Consider the following 19,071-nt stretch of genomic DNA (forward strand, 5'->3'; position numbering starts at 1 on the left):
TTTTATTTTGATGTGGTGTCTGGGGGACGTTTTCTATATAAGTATAAGACCCATATTTTAAGTTTATTTATAGTTTATTTTTATTGATTTGTATCCCTATTGAATATGTTAACTTTTGTTTTCCTTGAAACCGTTTGGTTATTTCGAAACGTGTAAAACGTTTAACTTGGTTAGCTGCTAACAATTATATGATAAAGTGTGATTATACTTCTTGTAGCTATAGTTACTATACCTACCTAGTTGTTAGTAGCGTTGGACCAAGCTAACTCTGCATGAAGTGTGACTGCATGAAAATACTTTTATAATGACATTTCCTTACTTTATTCTGTTTAAGTCGGTGCAATGTTATCTTAGATGGATTCTAAAGTTGATAATTCACAGCAAAATTTCCACTACAAGTCGTAATCGCTAAATTATCGATCGGAGGCGCTGAATCGATTGACCCGATGATCTAATCCAACAATGCGAATTGTCTAAAACCCATTGTCTCCCTTAGCTAAGCGTTTTTCATATAAACAAACATCATTATTAAATGTAGTATTCACTTGATGTTGACGCATCCGCCAGTTTTAAGCCAATGTGAATGTCATCTAGCCGCGTGCACCGTGCACTCAGTGCAGTGTCGACCCTCCACGCGCGCACCCGTCGGTCGAAAACCCCAAATTAGAAATAGAAAAACGCATTTACGATTTCCACGCGACGTGCGAGCGAGACAACCATACTTCACTCGTGTCAATTTAATAATGAAAAGCATTTAGTAATTTCGTTGTGTTTACGCGCGGCCACTGAGTCCGTCAACGCGGCCTATTTCGAGCTGTCAAATCGTACCATGAGTTACTGTAACCGTTGGGGAAACGGGTGTTTTTTAACCTGACCTACGACAATTCAGTTGCGCGCGAGCGCCGCGCCGAACGCGACACGAACACGAACGAAGCCGAATTTCAGATGTTCGAAATTCAAAAAGTGTAACCAAACTGCTCAATATTGTGATTTAGTGCCTTACGAACCCACGTGATGTCATAGTGCAAAACTAGGTTATATGTGAACTTTATGGACAGTGGTGCTGAACGTCCCAGGTGAGTTGTATTAAATTTTATAAAAATTCGCAAAGAAAAACAACGCCAATCTTAATCTATGAACTTGATTGCACACCGATGTGAATGTAGCTGCACGTGGTTGCATTCCCGTCTTGCGAGTACAACATCACTCATGTGCGTAACTAACTTCACTTTTGTTGAAGTTCACGTGATTTTGAGCTTTATTCGCGTCCGATATGTGTAAGTATATGTGCGTAGGGTTGAAAATAGTGCGTGTTTTCTTATATGTGTTAATGAACTTGGGGTTTATTTAGTTAGAGCGTAATTTTGAAGGCACATCGGTGGTTTTGTAAGCGCTTGTGCCACTTGGTCCAATGGCCTTCGTTGATAGTGCTGTGAGAAATAACCTAGAACCTAGGCTAGGTACTAGATATAAGGACTGTCGTGTTGATTGTACGATCGCTTCTAAATGCTATAGTAACTTGACTACGTTTAATGGGTATTATGCTCAAATTAATTATAGTGGGCAAGAATCTATATTACCTACTGAAACATTTAATTACCTACCAATTAATATATACGTCGATTTGGGTGAGAATATAGGGCCTTGCCAAGATGATATTTAGGTAATAGAAAACGCCGATCGAAACTAAAGCAATGTATGAAAATAGCCACGTGACTTTTCGTAGCATCTGTCATCCCGATACACTTTTAGGGTTCCGTACCCAAAGGGTAAAAACGGGACCCTATTTTAAAGACTGTCTGTCACCAGGCTGTATCTCATGAACCGTGACAGTTGAACTAAAAAGTACGGAACCCTCGGTGGGCGAGTCCGACTCGCACTTCTGCGGTTTTTTCTTTTCGTTTGGCGTTTATTGATAAGTATACGAATTTTCATATTGGTTAGGCCCCCATGTACAGTCGAAGGCAAAAATATCGATTCAGACAAATGGCTCAAAAATATGTGAAAACGACTTTATTGTCTAAGGTCTAAGAACGTACACATATTTTTTAAACTAGGAATGTCTATATATATATTTTAAGTTTATTTATAGTTTATTTTTATTGATTTGTATCCCTATCGAATATGTTAACTTTTGTTTTCCTTGAAACCGTTTGGTTATTTCGAAACGTGTAAAACGTTTAACTTGGTTAGCTGCTAACAATTATATAATATATTATATTTATATATTAAAATTATATATATATATAAATAAAGGTAGAAGTACAGTCAAGGTATATATATATATATATATACCTTGACTGTACTTCTACCTTTGTACCTAAGTATAATTTAATAATTTAAAACCAGTTCCATTAGTATTTATTAACGTTACCTAATCATGCATTAAAACAATTATAGGTATATAAATAAGTACACTTTATTTACCTAGATAAATACTTAGGCCCAAAGTGCACCATTTCAGTAACCCCGAGGTAACCGGTTAAACCTGGAGTTACCATGGTTACCAGTACAATTTGACACTGAATTAACGGTTTAACCGCTTAACCCCGGGTTAGGGGGATGGTGCAAGTGGCGTTTAACGGTTTAACCGCCTAACCCCGGCTTAGTGGGATAATGCAAGTGGCATTTAACGGTTTAACCGCCTAACCCCGGGTTAGTGAGATGGTGCAAGTGGCGCTTTTATCTGTGTAACCGCCTAACCCCGGGATAGTGGGATGGTGCAAGTGGCGTTTAACAGTTTAACCGCCTAACCCCGGGTTAGTGGGATGGTACAAGTGGCGTTTAACGGTTTAACCGCCTAACCCCGGGTTAGTGAAATGGTGCAAGTGGTGCTTAGATGCAATAGAGGTGTGGTTTTACGTAATAAAGAAACCTTTGTTTTATACGACAACTTTAAAACAGTTATCCCTTCTCCATACCTCTATATTCCCCACCCCCGCAGCTTTTATTATTACCCATTAGGGTATTTGACTGTATTTAAAATATATTATTTTACACCATGCATGAAATAAAGCACCAAAAGATTAATGGAGTAACGTAGACAGCAATTATTTCTAGACACAATTTCTATTTTAAAACCCGTATAAAACTACAAAGAGTAGGTAATTTGATTGTGACGTCACATGCTAGTGTTTCATATAAATTCCATAGTAGCAAAATCATTTTGAAAGTTCGAAAAAAGAAACTGATTTGACTAGTAGTGTATTTACCCTATACACAATTTCCCACTACTTAAAAATATGTGAATTGTCGATAAAACTTTAGATCGTAATTCGAATAAATATAAAATACGTCGAGCTAAATATAAAATTATATAATTATATCAAACATCTTTAACGGCATTAAGTACAATAGGGTATTTGACTATACTAGTAAAATGAGTTTCTTTTTTCGAACTGTCAAAACGATTTTGCTACTATGGAATTTATATGAAACTTTGGCATGTGACGTCGCAATCAAATTACCTACTTTTTATAGTTTTATACGGGTTTTAACACAGAAATTGTGTCTAAAAATAACTGCTGTCTACGTTACTCCATTAATCTTCTGGTGCTTTATTTAATGGATGGTGTAAAATAATAAATTTCAAATACCCTATATGTAGACACGGGGTCCCTGGGGTCATTTTTGAGCTCTAGTCAGACATACCTAGTTATTCTATGTAGATCGAAGTGCCTTGTCTATCACTTAGGCGATTTGTAAAGAATTTACGAAGTAATTCTCTAGTTAATTAGAAAGTAGCTGAGTTTTGGAACTAAAACTAGTTTATAGAGTTAGACCAAGCTCAGTTAGCAGCGATTTTGATAGCAAAGACTGTGCAAGTGTTATTTTAACTTAAGAATGTGCTCTTCTTCTTTCTTAGAAAGAAAAGAAAGAAACAACTTAGCTAGGTATAACTCTATAACTTATTTACTTACTTAAACTTAAAATCAGCTTCATGCAGCCAAACCCTCTAATTTATTTTTGAAACTGGTTGGAAGTTTCAAAAATAAATCAAAGAGGTTTGCAAATAGATATAAAGGAACTAACACTTGATTAATGTTATTTACTTCAAGGATGAGTCAAATTTGTTATGATGAACTGAAAATTGCTTGCTATCTATTGATAACAAGTCGATATTTATTTGATCACTAGGCGCCATTCATTTATTACGTAAGACGATTTAGGGGGGGGGGGGGGGGGGTCGAACATGTCTTATTTTTTCTTACAACGAGGTGGGAGGGGGTCTTCGTAGTTCTTACGTAAGATTATAGAGATGCGAACATTTTTTAGTTTCTGAAATTATGACGTTTAACGCTGCATAATATGTTATCATTACCATCTCATTGTACCATATTTTAAGCAAATAAAGAATATTTATTATTATTATTATTGGTATTTCTTTATTTTTCTCTCCAATTGGCGGAAGTTTTGTTTCCATATCCGCGGGCTTTTGGCCAAACGAATATAGAAATATATTTTAGACTATTGTTCTAGAGCTAGAAATTTCCGAACTATTCTACATGTGTTCATAACGGCAGCTTTTTGTAGGATTATGTACGTGAGTGGGTGAATGTCCAAAGTCTTGAGGCTGGAATGCAGAGTACGGGGGATAACACCTGTGGATGAAATGATAATCGGAATGGTTTTAACTGTGTTCACTCGCCATTGGGTTTTAATCTCTATAGACAGGTCTGTATATTTACTTATCTTTCCGGTGTGTGTAGAGGTAAGGTTGTGGGAGTATGACCAAATTCGTGTACAGCTTACGTGGCTACATCTTGACCACTAGACCAACCGGCCACGGCGGTACCCGTCCCAAATTCTCTGGTGTAGGCTACCTTTGAAAGGCTAGGCGCCTTTGACCGACTCCAAGGGCGAGCAGTGGTGTGTACTTGCACCTATACGAATCCTTTACTGGATTACGGTATAGCGAGAGAGATGGTGCTGCAATCTATCCAACTCGGGAACAAATTAAATTATTTTATGAATATTTCATAATATTGTCTTCGGTTTATTGTTACTCATGAAATAATACCATGAAAACGGATTATATCGCGTATATTGAATTTATACTACATCCAAATCTTCATCGAATTTATCTACGTCGGGATGTAGTATAAATTCAATATACGCGATATAATCCGTTTTCATAGTTTTATTTCATGAATATTTCATAAAATAATTTGATTTGTTCCCTAATAGTTAAAATAGTTATCCCCAAATTATAATTCCGAAGTGGCCCAAACAGGCCAACGTGTGCATGGTAGGGAGTTTCCCTGTCAGTCAGGTGCATGACAACACGACAGCACAGCTAGTTAGTATCGATTGCCGGCCGAATAGCGCGGCTTCAAATATTAAAAACCCGTTTGGACATTTTTGTCCTGGGTCGATAATTTAAGCACTAGCATGGTTGGTGAGTAAACGTTAGGTTGGTGTTCCTTTTTGTACACACTTACTTTTAACTTTACTGCGTTTTAAGGTACCCATTACACCATATCATACTATGACCGTACTACACTGAAAAAAAACCGAACTCGTTGAGGTATTCAGAAAATAACCGAACTTAAGTAATGAAGAAATGAATTTTGATCAATATCTTACAACTGATTTCGTTGTAACAAACCGACCTGTTGGTTGGTGTAACACATAGTTCGCAAGTCCCAATTTTTGGATAAGTAGTAGCAAAATATTTTGTTACTGTTATGCAATCATTTCTTTCAGTGTATGAACCTATCATTCACGTAAATGTAACGGCCACTAGAACGTGTCCGCATCATTTCATATCCTTGCATAACGGGTTTAGTGACCGTAGTATTCGCGTATCATCCCCGTAGCATCCGTCTATAATCCCTAGCATCCGCCTATAATCCCCGTAGCATCCGCGTTTTATACCCGTCGTTACCGTTCGATGAATTCGCGTGAGCCGGTTTATCAGTGTGTCTACGGACATTACTGGGTTCACACCGCTATAAAAAAAGGTCAAGAGACTGGACATTATCAATGCAGCCAAATCCGTCTGCGGTAAATTCCGGACAGATGATGCTATTTCAGTCAGTCAGTATAAAAAGTACTAAGGTTGACTGAAGTAGCATGACAGATACGAACGTTTCCAAGAAAATAGGCACGATGGCAAACATATTTTCATAGTATCTAGATAGAATCTTGTATTGTACCTCATTGGCCAAATAAGAGAGCCACGTGTTTTTTTTGTTGACTTTCTAATAAGATGCATGTACCTGGTATAAAATAGACTAATTGTATAATTATAATCAGTTTCAAAGCTGGCGAATAATAATCTGCTTAGTAACCATGTATTTAATTTAAATCAAAAATTTACCTCTGAGATGTAATTTTGCTTATCCTAACTTCTTAATGTTAACCATAGTGAAGTAATTAAGAATTAGAATATCTTAAGTAAAACAAAAGAAACCTTCGTGACAGAAGATCGTTATCTTAAGGCTTAAGTAACTAAAACCGCTACGTCACGGCTATTTTTGTATTGGATTTTTTGCAACAATATCGATAGTGATAGACAATGGTAGTTGACAGGAAAATGGCAGAAGGTCAGATTTCCATTTAATACGGGCGCTAAAATGAGTGCTAAGAGTGCAAAAGAGGCTAATTGTGATTTGACAAATTGTATCGGTTTTGATCGCACTTCCTGCCTCGCATAGCTAAACCACAGAATAAGTAATAGTATTATCATACAGATCGGCCACGCACCGCCCCGCTCAGTACTGTTTTTAAGACGGTTCCCTGAGCCAGAAGGCGAAAAATCTCCTTATATGATCCTGTTTTTCAAAGAGGCGTTGATATTCGTAGACGTGGAAAAAATATATGTAGTTCTTGACTATATTATCTTTAATATCATAGCTTCCGATACACGAATTATGACACTTCGCTCGATACAATTAATTCCCAAAGTAACCTCTATCTCGGACTTTTAATCCAACTTTACTCGGTTATTTATTATGTGATACTATAAATAAAAAAGGAAGAAAAAACAATCTTAACTTAAATAGTAATTTCATAGCTTTCGAATTTCGATATTGTAGGGTAACGTTTTTAAAATAAATCGACAAAATTCGATCAAAATTCACACTTGGCGCGCATGATCTTTCCCGTTCTTTCTTGCGAAATGTGACAGAGATAGCGGCAAACCGATGGAACGGCCTTAAGCAACGTTAGTGAGTTTTAAGGTTTAAGAGTTTTAAGCAACAATGACGCATGCGCATGCCGCGTGTACAGGCGTGCCGTTTACACATAGAAACGCAAGTGATTTTTGATGTATATATACATGATGTGCGGCACATGCAACTACTCTAGTGATTCAGTTATTGGCCGGTACTGTATGTATGTGTGCATTATATTTATTGTGTGTATGTATGTTTGTATTTATGTAATATATGTAGTTTATAAGTATATTAGTTTGCTTTTCTTTTAATTCATTGATTTTTTTCTCTCTTGTATACATATAAGTGTCTCTGTTTTTCCCTATGGTTGACTGATAGAGAATGCCATTTGGCATTGCATCCATTTGTATATTGTTGTATATATTTTGTGCAGTAGGTATAGTTTAAATAAATAAATAAATAAGTCATCATCATCACATCAGCCGAAAGACGGTCACTGCTGGACATAGGCCTCCGCACGCAGTGGCGTAGCTAGGCGTGGGCGAAGTGGGCCGTCGCCCTCGGCCTCGCGCGCGTAGGGGGGCCTCGCCCGAGACCCCTTTGGGAACAGTGAAAAAAAAAGGCCCTCGCAGATGCGATTTCACCCACGGCTAGATTAGTTCACGCTACGCCACTGTCCTCCAGGAATCTCTACGAAAAAATTCAAATTAATTTTTTTAATAATTTCTTGTTAGTAAATGTGACGTTTTCAACCAAAAGGTACCACATTGTCGCTTGTTGATAAGGTTGATTTCTAATTGAAGCTATATGGAAATAGCGCCTTACTGACACGCAATAATAAGTACCCTTTTGGTTGAAAATGGCACAAATTATCTGTAGACCATGCTAGGGCATTCTCATCATTATCGGGCTGCGATTTGGGGCGCCCGGCTTTTTCTAACCCCGTATTAGGGTTTGTCACGAAACTCACTGGTCTACCAATATGTCTGCCTAAACATGACTTTTAAATTTAAATTCATTTAGCTTTGCCTTTGTTATAAAGCTTGAACTACATGCAGACCAACATTGCAGTAATATCTCCTATTACTGCAATGTTCTGTCACCAGAGTGCAGCACTAGCCTCTTAAGTAAACCATAGAGAAACTTATACATACTGTACCTTTAACAAGTTTTTGACAAGTTTTCAGAGATAATAAATTAAAAATGACATTGATGCATCAAGGCGGTTTGTTTACAGAGGACCTACCGGGAAACGCGAATCCCAAATTTCGCTACCTCTTAAACGGAGTTTGTCCCTTTCTTTCTCATGAATAATTACTAACTATATATATTCTGAAATTGGTAGTTCCTCTTACTCGAATATTCGCGTAGTGCGCGCGAGATGTATAGAATAGAAATTACTCGCTACGCTCGTGGTTTAATTTTAAAATCTATCGCTGGCTCAGGTATCAATATTAGCACGAGCAGTTAAACAACAAATTTGCCCCCTTATAAAAAAAATAACTATTGTGGATCAGAAATATAACTGATATGGATTACTCATATATAGGTAGGTAGGTTTAATTCGGTTCAGACGTGACTCAACTGAATATGTGGTTTGATGACGATGTTCGATATAGTTTTAAAACCAAATTATTGTCGAAATGTTTCCTCATATCGCAATATTTGTGTAACTAAGTAATGACATTATGATAAATTTCATACTAGATATTTACTAAATAAACAAAACCTAATTCTGGATCTGGAGGAATTTTTCATTCATTCAGTTTTCACTCTTTAAAGCTCGGAGCGACATCTACAACAATAACACTTTACTTACATTTCTTAAAAGTTAAATTCCGAACAATGCATTTTTATTTTTATACAAAAATAATTTATGATGTATTTTTTAAAGAATTATAACAAAAATTATAATTGTATTATTGTCTAATTGCCTATACAACAACATAAATTAAAAATTAAAAAGCTTTTATTTCAGATTAATTACATCCATAGAGTTACATATTATTAAAATTAAAAAATTAAATTAATATTAAACTTAAAAGTAACTTAAACTTAACATATTTAAAAAAGTTACTTTAAAAAAAACGAAAGTACCTACGTATTTTGTTATTTTTATTTTATCTAATGAGCCTCAATTTTGTCAAATGAACATTCTACGATTTCTACGTAAGTCATCTAATGTTATCTCTATTAATGGTTTTAGTAATACTGCATAAACAATTTTAAAAGCTGATTTTTCAATACATTTGGTGCCAAATATGTAAATTTCTATTTCGAAATTGAAGTGACCATTCTTAAAATCTACTTCAGAATACAATATACTTTAAGTTCTAAAACATTAAAAATGGTACTTTAATTTCCTTTATCCATCTGAAACTATAAGAAATTTAATAAGTATAGACCAAAATGGCTTCAAGCTATGAAATTATTTTCTCAAGTCATCACATTCAAGATGGCGGCCGTTTTTTGTGTACGCCCGCCGACTTAGAACCAGTTTCATAGTTAACGGTCATTAGGTCTGACTGGTCATTTTTGAATTTCGAAGAACGAATGAGAAAATTTATAGCTCGTGCATTTGAATTTAAACTTTATGCGTATAACTTAGAGGTTATTTTGGTTAGTAATGGATGAATGAATGAGAAACTAGAATTTTTATACGCGCGTAGAAACTAGTTTTCGTTTTATGGGTTTTGTAATCATTTTAATGACATGGAGATATTTGAGGGGTACATTATTAAGTTTGTGAATAAAAACACTATAAAAAATAATTAGATGTAAAAGCTTGGTATAAAAAAGCGTGTTTACGTTTATTAAAAATAAAGTATACAAAACGAGGTTTGTTCGTTCGGTTCATACCTACCATACTTGTTAAATACCTATCTACCCCATAGGTAGTGTTCTAGTAACCTCCTTGACCATTAATTTCTATTAAAAAGGGGTAGGTACTATGTAAACGATGCAAGAAAATACTAACCTAACCTAAAAAAGAATTGCACAACAAAATAAAATTCACAGCCGAACGGCATTATGCTGTGCAAATTAGGATTTTTTGTAGGACTTATATTGAGCCACTATTAAAATAGTTATTTACGATACAAGTGCGGAAAAGAGAAAATTCAAAACGAGTGGCGATAAATTAAAACACGACCGCAGGGAGTGTTTTTAAATCGACACAGTAAAAGTTGCGAATTACGTATTCGCACGTGTATCGAACAACGTTTTACAGTACATATGGCCCTTTAAACTTTCGACATATGCACGAAAAGTGCTCTTTTACGCACTAGTGCGAGAAAGTAGCACCATATGTACTGTAAAATCTTTTTTTTTTTTTTCTTCTCATGCTCACCTCATTTCAGATTATAAACAACTTATGAGTTTTCCGTCGACTGTTACGACTGTTATGAATAGTATTCTAAAGTACCTATATTACAATTATATTCTGTTTGTCATGTAAATCAACAGGTAAATATTTAGAATAACAACAATGACAACATCCAAAATATTTTCGAGTGACGAACAGGAAGGAAAACGGAATTATATTAAAATGAATGACTCGTTTGGTTGCGCCGACCATTTTTTCCCGAAAATAATAATGTTTCCTGCATATTAGATTATTTTAAACCGGGTCACTCACGTATTATTAAGTCGAATAGCTCGACATGTTTCGGTCCAATTTATGATTATTGAGTACACGCCGCGCAGTGAAGACGTGTCGTGTCTCCGTGAAGACGGTCCTCGTAAATTGGACCGAAACATGTCGAGCTATTCGACTTAATAATACGTGAGTGACCCGGTTTAAAATAATCTAATATGTTTGAGTCCCACGGGAGTTTTATAGTTAAAAATGTTTCCTGCACTTAAAATAAATTATTTCACACCATACACGAAATAAAGCACCAGAAAAAAATTAGAAAAAGCAAGACCGTAGTTATTGTAAGACACAATTTCTATTTAATAAATCCGAAAGAACTATAAAGAGTAGGTAACTTGACCGTGACGTCATTGTTCTGTATTTAATAGAGATTCTATAGTGGTATTAGTGGCTAATCGTTTTGACAGTTCGAAAAAAGAAACTGATTTGACTAAGCAGTCAACTATTTACCCTAACTATTTATACGTTTTGTTGTATTAAATAGCCTACCTATTTGAGTTGTTAAATTTTAACTGGCTTAATACTTAATAGGGTATTTGACTGTAAGTATTTAAAATAAATTATTTTACACGATGCATAAAATAAAGCAACAGAAGATTAAAAGAGAAACGTAGACAGCAGTTATTTTTAGACACAATATCTATTTTAAAACCCGTATAAAACTATAAAGAGTAGGTAATTTGATCGTGCCTTCACATGCTAGTGTTTCATATAAATTCCATAGTAGCACATAAATCGTTTTGACAGTTCGAAAAAAGAAACTGAATTGACTAGTAGTCAAATATCCTATACGAAAAAGTTTCCAATTTTAGAGACATTTTTAATCCATATTCATAAAACAACCATGATGCTCTCACTGAGTGAAAATTGTACAGCAAGATTTCGTATTTTTTACACAAAAATGGGCATTTGTGTACATAAAAGTTTTTAAAACTAAAACATTTTTCATGAAAAATTAAATTTACCTACGCTACGCACACATACAATTTGATACAAACTAAAACGTGGTGATACAGAAAGGATAATAAATATTTATTTTTTTCGATCAGGGGCCCGTTTATCAAAAGCTTGTAGCAGTTGTAGCTTTACAAGTGGAAGTCCCTTTTTGACAGCTTTTGTTAGAAAGGGACTTCCACTTGTATTACAAGCTCCAAGATTTTGATAAACGGGCCCCAGTTTTTTAAAAAAAAACAATGGAAAATCATTTCCATTGTCAATAATGTCAACAGACGTACAATGCAAAATTGCAGAAGGCCAATCGTAGACAAGGAAGGGTTAGTTCCTACTTATACCTACTTTTTAAGTTTGGCATTTGGATATGTTCGTAGGAGCGACATCGGGATATGCAAAACGCAAACTTTAATTATTAATGCTTAGTTGCTTAGGTAGTTAATATTATATTCGTTTGTATTTAAAATTCAACGTCACTTTAATACTGGAAAATTCTAGAATTATCAATTCAATTTTGCACTAGTCAAACGAGTTTCGGTAGCCAGCACGCAAGGTGTATCCAGATATCACGCTCGAAACCAAAACGACACAAGCGCTTTCTAAACTAGTGTCACATAAGACCTTTTAGAATGGAATAAGACATGTATTAACCAATTCAACTTGACTCTCATCCGCTAAGGTCATTGATATCAATAAAGGATAGCCGCAGCTCTTATAAAACTGGACAACGAGTACTAACGGACCTAGCCGAAGCGTTCCGAAGATATCTAATACGGCGTCACAATTTTGAGGTTAAGGTTTGACATTTCCAACCACCAAAGTATCTCTGCGGCCGGAGTAGCTTTTATTCCTTTAAAATAAGGTTTAAATTGGTTTGGTTTAGTGAGATAACGGTTTTAAATGCTAGAGTATGTCATTTTCTTCGTGTAATAGAAGGTCTTGGTCTTTACATTGAATTTGTTTTGTCGTACGTTCTCACGGATGCCATTATTCTAATGGACGTATCTTTTCTTGGGTTGACGCACTTTGAATTCTGGTTGATTCAGGTTTCCCTATTAATTAGTTGTAACAATGGGGTAGGTATATTCACTTGTAAGTAGCGATTTTCTTAATATCGGGAATCGTTTCGAAATTGCGGGCAAATGCCGATTAAGGTGCATTGGGGTAATTACGAAAACGGGACAATATTAAAAATCACTATTAGGTATCTACTAACCTGCTCTTATATTATGTTATGACAATTTAATAAAAACAATATATATACATTAGGTACTTATACAAAACAATACCTATCTCCAGGCGAAGAGTGTGAATCAACTTTTTCTTGTCACTTGTTGCTATGGTTACGTACGGTCTTACCGTCCCCTGGGTGACTGTTAAAACCCTGGTTTTTAAGTGTTTAAAATAAATAATCAAACATTTTATGGCAGTTTATTATAAGCCAGTACCATAATGGGTTATCTACTCAGCATAATATTAGGTAAGTAGTAGGTAAAATATTTTTCCAAAAACCTATGCCACTACTGTCGCCTGGCTGACGGGCCGGAATAACAACAAAAAATCGTTGTTCCGCCCTGTATCCTTACCACGAGTTCGACACTGACATATTCGTTAGCGATTGCGTAAACTAACTCACAATGAATCTCCCTCGTACTGACATTGGAGCAACTGAGATGCACTACGATATGACGCAGTCACTATTGCGTTTAAGGCAACCGCGTAAAACTCATGGTGAGGGTAATTGAACAAAAAAGTGCATAAAACTTAACGACGATTAATTATAATTTCACAAAAGATAATCATTAAATCGATCACTATTGACTTTTTATTTTAATTAATTGGCAATTAAGAGCACGAGCAAAAGCTCACAAACTGGTAAAAACCCGATATCCTTGATTCGTATGGTAAAAATAAAATCGTTCACAATAGGTATTTTCTGGCGTCCGTTGGCTCGTTGTGTGGACGACATCCGGAAGATTGCGGGTCACTTCTGGATGAGGTTAGCTCAGGACCGGGACAAGTGGCGTACTGGAAGAGAGGCCTATGCTCAGCAGTGGGCGATAAAGGGCTGATACGATGAGGTATATTCCAAAGTATTTATCGAACGATTGGCAGGACTGTGAGGTGGCTGTTGAATGGCTCCTATACACGATGGCCCAGCACGGGACCAGCGAGATGGCCATGCGATGGTTGAGAGTACGCACTATGAAATGGGCCACGTGTAGATGCGTGCGCACCATCACTGGACCTACCTTTGATGTGCGGACGAAAAACCGACACCGCGTCCATCCCAATGCCATCCCGCCGCGCCATTAGCCATCCACTACCTCTCTACACGCTAACCCATCTTAGTGGGCCAGTATGATGCCCCATCGTGTAGAGGAGCCAGAAAAGACAAGAACAGCGGTCAAAAGGCCTGATTCTAATTTTAATATACGTCAAAAATAAAATCTAGATAAGATATGGATCGGAGAGAAAATCAAAAGTGACGTTTTTGTTTGAAGAAACGTCACTTTTGACACTGACAGATCTGATCCATATCCTGATTTAAACTAACACGATTTTCACTCATAATTTTAAAAATTAACACGGGTCACACGTCACGCGGGTCACGTTACGGGTCACGGGTCACGGGACACGGGTCTGGGGCTGGGTCACGAGGGGTTGAGTCTGTCTGATCCATATCGTATCTAGATCTAATTTTTGACGTAAGGTGCGTTGGGATAAGATTGAAAGGGTAAAATGAAAAGTCGCCCGTAATGCTTCGGCTTACGGGCGATTTTTTGTCTTACCCCTCATGAAAAGCCCTTTCAATCTTACCTCAACGCACCTTAAGTATTTAAAATTAGAATCAGGCCGAGGTCGTTGCTCGATTAGCGCCACCCAGGGGACACGCGCAGGGTGTCGGTGGCGATTCCCGCGGACGTGAGCAACTTTCATCTCCCATATCCTTGGTGTAACACTAAAAAAAACCTAAATGTCTGTACTAATAAATCTTCAGGTGAGTGTGCGTTACATTTTTTTTATTACCGCGTGGGTGTCCATGGGCGGCGGTAATCGCTTACCATCAGGTGATCCGTCTGCTCGTGTGCCTCCTATATCATAAAAAAACCGGCCAAGTGCGAGTCGGACTCGCGCACGAAGGGTTCCGTACCATTACGCAAAAACGGCAAAGAAATCACGTTTGTTGCATGGGAGCCCCACTTAAATATTTATTTTCTTCTGTTTTTAGGGTTCCGTACCCAAAGGGTAAAAACGGGACCCTATTACTAAGACTCCGCTGTCTGTCTGTCTGTCCGTTTGTCACCAGGCTGTATTTCATGAACCGTGATAGCTACAAATACTAAAAAAGTACGGAACGCTCGGTGCGCGAATCCGACTCGCACTTGGCTGGTTTTTTAGTATTTGTTGTATAACAGAAATACATCATCTGTGAAAATTTCAACTGTCTAGCTATAACGGTTCCTGAGATACAGCCTGGTGACAGACGGACAGACAGACAGCGGAGTCTTAGTAATAGGGTCCCATTTTTACCCTTTGGGTACGGAATTCTAAAAAAACACGCATACGGCCCGCCTGATGGTAAGCAGTCACCGTAGCCTATATGGAAGCCTGCAACTACAGGGGTGTTACATGCGCGTTGCCGACCCTTTAAAAACCTGGACACTCCTTTTTTGAAGAACACACATACATACATTTCCAAAAACTAATTTAGAATTTTATTGAACAATAAACATATTCCATTTTTGAAAAGCAATTGGTCACGTTCGGACGTCGCAAATTGAAACGTATTATAAAACAATGCGCGCTTATCACCTGCCGATTATGTTGGCAATACGACACGGGGCACCTAAGATGGCGCTTTGTTTATTAACTAGCCTCCGCTCGCGACTTGACTTGGATGATCTTATTTTCCGGCAACGCTACTTTACGATCAGGCGGGTCGTAGTCGTATGTTTGTTTTCCACCGACGTAATATAAAAAAAATATTTAAAACTTTCAACCTGACTTTTACCTACATTACTTGCCTGCCTGTTTACCTCTTACCGTTTACCTCTGTTGTGTTGCTGTTTTCTTTTGTATTGTTTTCTTTTATTGAGGTGTGCAATAAAGAGGATTTAATCAAAAACCTTTATTTACATACAAGATATATACAGTGGTACTACGTAAACGAAATTAATAACTAGCTTAAATCTAAAATAGGCCCTTGAGGCATTGTACCAAGGATGCTGGCGGCATTTCCCCGCTGTATCGCAATGCTGATACGTTGTGCGAGAAAGCCGCCAGCTCTTCGGTCACCAGTTACGTCAACCAGACGCTTCGCGATTTCTGCAAAATAGGATTTAATTGAATTTGATAAAATCCTATTTTAGTGGCTCTATAACCTTTTTTTAAATACCTAATCAAACATTATAAATTATAAGGATTATCGAAATTTCGCTGTATATGCGTTTTATTAGAGAAACATACGATTTGTCTAACAAAATACATAATTCGTATTCCAAATCGAGTTTCATTCGACAAGTCTAACTCGTTATGGGTCCGGGTGAAATTCGTGCGAGAAATCGCTGAATTGTTAACTATTAAATTATAATACGAATATTCACAACTCACAAGCTTTTCATGTCCACTTATTTAAACTGAGACCCTGACTAACCTGAGAAAATTTATGAGCAATATACCTATAATACATAATAAAATAGTTTAGGTCTATATTAACCTTCAGGTTAATTGTATTTAATAGTTGTGACTTGTGACCAACTATTAAATACAATTAACCTGTAAAGCAGATCTTGTCAGTAGATAAAGGCGCAAAATTCAAATTTTCTATGGGACGATAACCCTTCGCGCCTACATTTTTTAAATTTGCCGCCTTTTTCTACTGACAAGATTTGCTTGACCTATAGATCATTACTGCCCTGTTTTGATAAAAGTGGTAAAACAGCATATCTGGATATATAATATGTAATAAGTGCGGTCTATTACGGCAAAATACGTGTTTTGCCGTAACAGGGCACATTACGTTGCTTTCAGGTTATTTCAATTTTATGAAATTAACGGGGACTAACAACTATGGACAATATGATTCCGAAATAAATTATTTGAATTGAATTGAATTATTATTATTCAATTAGCATCAGGCAGGCAGTTGTGACTTGTGACAACTGATATTGCGGGTATCCAGTAATCATTAACAGTTATCATTGACAAGTTTTGCTTGTCAAATTTATTTACGTAATATACTTATAATATAGTTATGTAACCTGAAGGAAGAGCGGCGCCACCCAACACAGGCATTTTGCTTACAGGGTGGCTCCATCACCTTATATCAGGTGTCGGCAACCTTTTAGCAGCCAAGGGCCACATAGCAGTTGACGAAATTGACGCGGGCCGCACTTTGCTAATATTTATGACTTTATCAGGTATTGTCGTTTGTCAAAATTACATACAAAATAGCCAGGGAGGCTCGCGGGCCGCAAGTGAGAGGTTCGCGGGCCACATGCGGCCCGCGGGCCGCCTGTTGCCGACCCCTGCCTTATATTATGAAATAAGTGTGTCTTACGCAATAAAGAATTTTGAAAGAATTTTGAATTTTGAAATTTTTTGAATTTTTAAATTAGTTTGCGGAATAAAAATTTCAGCGCCATCTTAACGGCTACGCATTCGCGTTCTCAATTTAAAATCCGTTCGGGGAACACGAAAAGATAACAAAAATTTCCGCGCCATTCCGGAGAAGGACACACGACCCGTTGTTTGAATTCAGAACGCTTTCGGCGAACGCAAACTTACGTTTTACAGTTTTCAAAACGATACCGTTGACGTGGATGTTCAAAGGCGCCTTGTTTAGAGTTCTATTTTTGTGTATTGTGTTGTTTTTGAGCGGCAAATGTAAAGTTGTAAGGAAGAAGTGAGATGTTTGGATAGTTGACACTGATATTATACGAGTACAATACAATATAACTACGGTGTATTCCAGATAGCAGCCAATGTAAAGGGGCTCAGGGCCCACTGACTATCAGTCCGCCGGACGATATCGGCCTGTCAGTTGTTCGGAACTGTCAAATTTTTGTTCTAACTGACAGGCCGATATCGTGGGCCCCTTAACAGTGACAGAGTAGATAGAATACGTACTCTTTATTGGCACACCTCAGTAAAAGATACAGCTTAAAGAAAAACAATTGATTAAAGATAGCGGCATACAACAGGCGGTCTTATCGCTAAAGAGCGATCTCTTCCAGACAACCTTGAGGAAACAAAGCATGTAATCAAAAAAGAGTAGGTGTTAAAAAAACGTTCGAACGACCGCTAGAAAACCTGTTTTTAATAAAAAAAAGGAGCCGGTTAGGAGCTACGGAGCTACGGTGCCATACACAGATACATACATAGCAGTCAAACTTATAACAACATTGTTTTTTGAGTCTACTCAACCTACCCTTACCTAGCCTTATTCGACTAAAGTGTCACTTACAACACGTGACCACGTGAGTGACCTGTGAGTACGAGTAGGCAGAAAAATTGTAGTAAAACTTGTTTGACGATGACGTTTATCGCTATGACGTGTGTCCTATTGTGCGTGTGTCACTGCTGAGGGTTACTTACGCCAGAAAAAAAACTGAGTTACCCTCTAGTCGCGCCTAAAGAAGTTTTACTTCAAAAACAGACCATTACGAAAAGGCGCCATATTCAGAAAGTGTAAGTGCTAAAAATTTCAAGTACCTTATATAGGTCGGAGCGGTCGAGGTGCTCAAAAATATCTGAACACGCACTCTGACGCCTTGACAATAGAGACGTGTTCAGATATTTTTGAGCACCTCGACCGCTCCGATATATCTGATGCCGACTGTACGAAAAAGTAATTGCAAGCTTGACCTACCTTTTTACATTAACGACAACTTCAGTGGTGTAATTACCCCGAAGGGCCCGGGTTTTCAGCGGAATTCCCTCAAAATTCAGCATAATTACGGATAGTGCAATTTTCAGGCTGGCTGGAGGGCCTGAGAGCCCCAAAATGGAGCTAAAAGAAAAGCTGCTCTAGATTTTTCGTTTGATGGCCGTTTTTGTCAGGTTGGCGAGGAAATTGAGCAGAACTTGGAAGTAACATAATGGAAACCGAGTTTAATAGTACATTGTGATACAAGTGTGCCACGTTGGTCATTACACACGAGGCGATATTGTGCGCGCGAGCTGTAAGATAGCGCGCAATAAGAAAGCCGATGCGTGTAATTACCAATGCACACGCGTTTCATACGACGTTTTTCAACACACTTGGGAGGAAAAAAAGAATACTTTCATATATTATTATCAAATTTTAATTAATTATATAACTATTCAAGTCTTGGAGACTCT

General features: G+C 37.2%; 1 protein-coding gene across 1 annotated transcript in view; it reads left to right on the forward strand.

The window, feature by feature from the left end:
• Positions 1-606: 606 nt before the first annotated feature.
• Positions 607-19,071, forward strand: part of LOC134750488 (mushroom body large-type Kenyon cell-specific protein 1) — a 235,783-nt gene continuing 217,318 nt past the window's right edge. The window contains exon 1 of the mRNA XM_063685665.1: positions 607-1,076. The gene's annotated coding sequence lies outside the window, so the exon portion shown is untranslated. The remainder of the gene's footprint in view (positions 1,077-19,071) is intronic.

The sequence above is a fragment of the Cydia strobilella genome, chromosome 20, assembly GCF_947568885.1.
Source record: "Cydia strobilella chromosome 20, ilCydStro3.1, whole genome shotgun sequence".
Classification (NCBI taxonomy): Eukaryota; Metazoa; Arthropoda; class Insecta; order Lepidoptera; family Tortricidae; genus Cydia; species Cydia strobilella.